At 43.6% G+C, this 5853-nt stretch overlaps 1 long non-coding RNA gene across 2 annotated transcripts in view; it reads right to left on the bottom strand.

The window, feature by feature from the left end:
• LOC140604777 (uncharacterized) overlaps positions 1-799 on the bottom strand; it is a 27009-nt gene extending 26210 nt beyond the window's left edge. For both annotated transcript variants that reach the window (XR_012007591.1, XR_012007592.1), the window contains exon 1: positions 641-799. This is a non-coding gene — a long non-coding RNA (uncharacterized lncRNA). The remainder of the gene's footprint in view (positions 1-640) is intronic.
• Positions 800-5853: the final 5054 nt, after the last annotated feature.

The raw sequence follows: 5853 nt of genomic DNA, 5'->3' as shown, positions 1-5853 counted from the left end.
AAGACAGCGACTGTGTCTTCCTCACCTTTGGATCTCTAGTTATTAGCCTCTGATAACTTTTTATTGTTGAACTGTGCCTGTAGCCACTGTGGAATCCCCAGGGCTATCCACATTTCAGCTATCACAGAATGAGTGACATAATGTCACAGAAATGTATCCTTGCAGTTCCCCTTGGCCCAAAGGTGTATACAAGATGAGAACCTGCTGAGAAAGCAGAGAGAGTGTGAGGAGTTTCAATAACTGAAGAGGTACATAAGAAAAGGAAGGATTCAGGAGAAGATGAGGGAATAGATCAGAGATGCCAGCACCAGCCAAAAGAAGTAGCAGTGTTCTCAACACACAGCGCCATGTGCTATTAAGGAACTCTGTAGCACACACAACACAACACACCACACCACACACACACACACACACACACACACACACACACGGGAAGGGTATATGCAGTAGTGTGCCCCAGCAGGCTTAAACAGACTTATAAGAGCTGATTGTTGGATTTTCAGGAATTTGGGGAGTCTGTTGACATCATGTTGGTAGCTTGAAATCAGCAATGTTGGGAGTATTTATACCAACAGAAATTGGCAAAGGCTACAAACCAAGACTCTTCCCACCCAATTGGTTCTAATTGTCAAGCACTTACCAGCATACCACTGAGTATATGCCCTCAAACTCTGGTGCCAAGAGGACTGAATGGAAGCATTAAGTACCAGTCTATATATTATCCCAAATGGCTAATCTGTCCTCAGATGTGAATCTTGTCCATTCTGTCCCAGGACTAGGAAGCTCTAGCTACTCCTCATGCCCAGTGGGCTGCTGACCTTTTCAGCATTCGGGGGTTTGATTGGCTGACTCATCAGAGGCTCACCCTGGCACCAGAGTGGAAGAATGGTGGCCAGTCAAAACATAAACTGTGGAAAAGGTCAGCCGGGCACAAAGGGGCCCTTATTGGTTACGAGATCCTGTAGATTAGGTATCCAGTTGCATTCCCGTAATGACATTTTGAAGGGAAAAATGACACAAGAACCCACTCTGAGGTCATCTCAGAGAATGCGGAATGCTTTTTAACTGAATTAGAATGAGCCCTGGAGGACAGGCCCAAGCCCACACGGTCAGGGTGCTGGCGGCAGGGAGGGGGGCACCCCAGGGTGGCTGAGATGAAAGGCCCTTCTCACTGAAGCTCTGAGGAAGTAGCCCAGTCCCCCCTCTGCCTGACCACGGTGTTGATGGCAGAGTCTTCTCGGGGATCCTGCCTGAGAAAAAGAGGCTTCGAGACTGTAGCAGCTGCTTTCTGCACGTCTACAGGGCAGGAACCCATCCTTCCCACTGCTGGGTACCATAGACTGACCGTATCACTGGTACCCAGCCCACTGATGACCGTATATTCTGAAACTCAGTGATTTCAAGCACTCACGATTTTTGCCACCTCTCCTTTCCACCTGTTTCATTATCTATTTAATATTTATCTTTAAAATAACTCATTAAAAAAACACCTTAGTCTCTTGTTAAAAAAGAAAATATCCTTAAAATCATGGATTTCATAAGCTGTTTCTATTTCCTTCTAATATACATTATGATAAACATGTAACTATTAGAATAGACTCTTTATTCATCAGTCCCTAAAGTCACCGGGCCGGCCACTGTACTGCCACCCTGATGGCAAAGCAATCGGTCTCCCTGGACACAGACATCACTTAGAATGAAGCCATACAGGCTTTGGATTCCCGTCATTCATCAATGCTTCCTCCTCACTCACTTGTCAAAGCTCTCATATGGCACCAGACACATTTTTTTCCCTCTTGAAAGCCCTCAAGCGCAACATGAATGGGAATCGGAATGTCTGTTCTCTGTTAGATCAGGCGTTTGGGGTGATTTGCTTCATTATTAGGAAGGGAGTCATTGTCCATCTGATGTAATACAAGATGCCCCTCTTAAAACAGTCTTTCCTGGAGATAATTCTAGAATAAGACATTTCCCTCCATCTAAAGCATTTTGTGTCAAGAATAAAGGTCAATACAATTAAGGAAGAAAAATACTGAGAAGTAATTTTTTTTTTTAGTAATATGTGTTTTCATGTCATGTTTCTTTCTTTGTGTTCTAGCCTTTGCCTCTTTTTTTCATGCCAGATCTCTTGTATGTTCCTAACTTTTTTTTTTTTTTAAAGATTTTATCCATTTATTCTAGAGAGAGAGAGATAATGAAGGAAAGAGCATGAGTGGAGGGGGGAAAGAGGAAGAGGGAGAAGCAGGCTCCCGGCTGAACAGGGAGCCTGAGGCAGGGCTCAATCTCAGGACCCTGAGATCATGACCTGAGCTGAAGGCAGGCGCCGCGGACTGAGCCACCCAGGCCCCCTGTTCCTAACTCTTGATCATTTTTTTGCTTTGTCTCCTCTTTATTCCCACCCCAAATTATGAATCTGGTTTTCATTTTTAAAAAATCATGATTAGGTATATTTCCTTGTTAGAAGCTTAAGCCCAGTATGCATTTTTGTTGGCAGCACAAATGACTTTTGGGAGGGGGTTTTATTAAACATTTCCTAAACATTAACACTGTCCAATAGCTTTTAATGGTGGGCCTGGCTGCTTGATTGGATTATATTTCCACGAGGGGGCACTCTTCCCTTTATGTGTCAAAAATTCTATTGCAATAGTAACAATGGAAATGTGGGTTTCTTTTTGGAAATAGGTGCTACTCGGCTGCCTGGGTGGCTCAGTGGTTGAGCGTCTGCCTTTGGCTCAGGTCCTGATCCCCAGGTCCTGGGATCAAGTCCCACATCAGGCTCCCTGCAGGGAGCTTCTCCCTCTGCCTATGTCTCTGCCTCTATCTCTCATGAGTAAATAAAATCTTAAAAAAAAAAAAGAAAAAAAGGAAATAGGTGCTACTGAACACAACTTTGGGGAAGAGATCATTAGGGATATGAAGCCACTTGCAAAGAAAACACTTGGTTTTAGCAGCAAATTCACCCCATCGTAGACATAATGTAAACAATGGAGCTGAGGGGTAGCTGAGACATTCCTGATATGGTGACTTTCATGAAATCCTTTTCTATTCCAGTTGCCAGCTAGCAAATTTCTTTCCCTAAATTGAAACTGGAGCCAAGGAATCCTTTTCAATAATATCCCGAAGTACTGCCCAGACCTATGATCTTTATGGAATTGATCCCAGGTTTGTTTTCATGTGTTTTCAGGGGGTGAGATCTCAGCCAATACCTTCTCCTAACTCGTCATAGCAAGGACTCACAGGCAGGGAGCTGGAGCACTTTGTCTAGACCACACAGCCGTTAGTGGGAGCAACAGGAGCATCTTCTGAGACAGTGTCTCAAATTTCTTCTGTCCTTGTCATCAGTCTTCCATTGAAGTACTCCCCCACTCTAGCTTTCTTTTTTTTTAAAGAGTATTTATTTATTTATTTATTTATTTATTTATTTATTTATTTGAGACCGAGAGAGCACAAGTCTGGAAGAGGGTCAAAGGGAAAAGGAGAAGCAGACTACACACTGAGCAGGGAGCCCGAGTGGAGAGGCTCCATCCCAGAGCCCCAGGGACATGACCTGAGCCCAAGGCAGATGCTTAATCAATGGAGTCCCCCAGGCACCCCTGCCCTCCAGCTTTCAATGGTGTCTTTGGTCAATAGGATTTTGTCTTTTTCTGACCTGACAGGGCTCACTCTAACTGAAGTCTAGTAATATTTTACTACAGTTATTGAGTTATAGTAGCACAGATACCTGAGGTTATTACATATTTTTCTTTAATAATCAAGATCCTGAATTCTAGTTGATGACTTTCTTGGGCCTTGGAGATAATCTAGATGAATGAGAGGGACCACCCCAGCATCTGAAGAGTCAAGTTTTAGTCCTAGCTAGGCCCTTAAAGAATGAGTTACATTGTGACAAATTGCTTAATCTTGGTGACACCTGGCTGGCTGGCTCAGTGGTTGAGTGTCTGCCTTTGGCTTGGGTTGTGATCCTGGGGTCCTGGGATTGAGTCCTGCATGGGGCTCCCTGCAGGGAGTCTGCTTCTCCCTCTGCCTATGTCTCTGCCTTTCTCTTAGGGTCTCTCATGAATAAATAAATAAAATATTTAAAACAATAAAAAAAATGCTTAATCTTCTGGCCTTCATTTCCTTTTCTAAGTGAGATCTAGCTAGTGGCAGAGCAACATTTAGTGAGCCAGAGACTTTATGAATTCTCCTCCTCCTCAAAGTAGCCCTCTGAGGTGCTATCATCATCCCTACTTTCCAGAAAGGGTAACTGAGACTCAGAGAGCCCAAGTGATTTGCCCAAGATCCCAGCAATTGGGCCTGGATCTCCCTGGCTTGGAAATCTTCAGTTAGAGCATAGAAAGAGGTCCTCACTCAGTAAATATGCACTCAGAACCTTGCACATGCTCAGCAGGCCTTGCTGGCAGTAAAACCCGACATACTCATTTCAAACCAACGAAGAAGTGAAAAGGAAATGGTTCAAAAAAACGCTATGATAGTTGAGTGGTGGTGCGGTTTCTCTGGGGACATGGGTTCGTGTCCCCTCTCTCCCACACCCTGCATGTGATTTTAAGCAGGTCACTTCACTTCTCCAGGCTGTTTCCTGAACTGAACTATGAGGGGTTGAGAAAAACTCCAGCCTTAGGTCTTCCGGTGCCCTATTCTCTGGCCATCTGGCCTGACGTCTGAACTCCTTCTCCAGGCTCTGGGTGCTGTCCCAGGACCTCCTGTTCTCATGCGCCCCAGCCCTAACCTTTCTAGTCCCAGGATTATGTTGTTCTTTCTTCCTGCCCCTCAGTTTCCTTACTGGGAAGGCCCTGTCCTGCTGCTTCATCCCGCAGGGCTCTGGTTCCTACAGTGGAGCCAGCAAAGCAGAAAAGCCTAATGTAATCTTGCCCAGATTGCTCAGGAATTTGGGGAGACTCACTCAACGCCTGGGTTCACCACTGCTGAGCCAGGCGTGCAGGAATATAATTCTGAACCAGCCCAGTTTAACCAAGTAAAGACAGTGGAGCTTCTGGGCAGTGTCACATTGAGGCTCTGAAGATCCCACTGCTGCTGTCACCCTTTTCATCAAAACGATTGAAATGTATTTCTAAACAGAATTGAAGGCCCCCGTCTAAATCAAACTGCTATATTGGCCTCAATGTCCCAATTTGCAGTGTTTCAGCTTCTGGTTCACAGTCAATTCTCAATAGAGGTTTGTTATTATTGCTGATAACCACAACTGTATGAATACAAAGAAAAGAAGTTCCTATTTCGCGAGAGGAAAAAAAAAGAATCTCATTCAGAGCAAAAGAGAATGAAAATTGCTCTTGTTCAGCAGCTTTACAAATCCTCTTTCCTTTTCTGCTGGAAATGAAGCTGAGTTTAAAAGCTTATCTTGGTTTGACTTTCTTCCCCTCCCCCACAACCAAAATAGAATAGCTGTTTAGCTTGAAAATTCATAGAAGCCCATGTCAACTGGTTAACAACACACACACACACACACACACACACACACACACATGCTCCTTAATATCCTCATTATATAAAATCTCAATCACCAAAAACTGACAAGAAAAAAAATTCCAAGTCTCCTACAGACAATTGAGCAAAGGATATAAACAGATGATTTATAAAGCAGGAAATGCAAATGACAAAAAAAATCATATGAAAAAATATTCAACATGCAAATAATAAAAGAAGTCCCAAACTACAACGACAATGAGATACTGTGGCTGCTCATCAAATTAGTATTTTAAAAAATTGTAGCAAAACTAGTCCTTGCTTTTGGGTGATGGGGTTTCTGAAAAAATATGTATGAAATCCAAATATATTTTTAAAAACCCTGACAATAGCCTCACATGCTTTCAGGGCAACTATGAGCTGTGAGCT

The sequence above is a fragment of the Canis lupus genome, chromosome 15 (assembly GCF_048164855.1).
Source record: "Canis lupus baileyi chromosome 15, mCanLup2.hap1, whole genome shotgun sequence".
Lineage (NCBI taxonomy): Eukaryota > Metazoa > Chordata > Mammalia > Carnivora > Canidae > Canis > Canis lupus.
The sequence above is the reverse complement of the archived record's forward strand: the minus strand, read 5'-3'. Positions and strand labels throughout refer to the sequence as shown.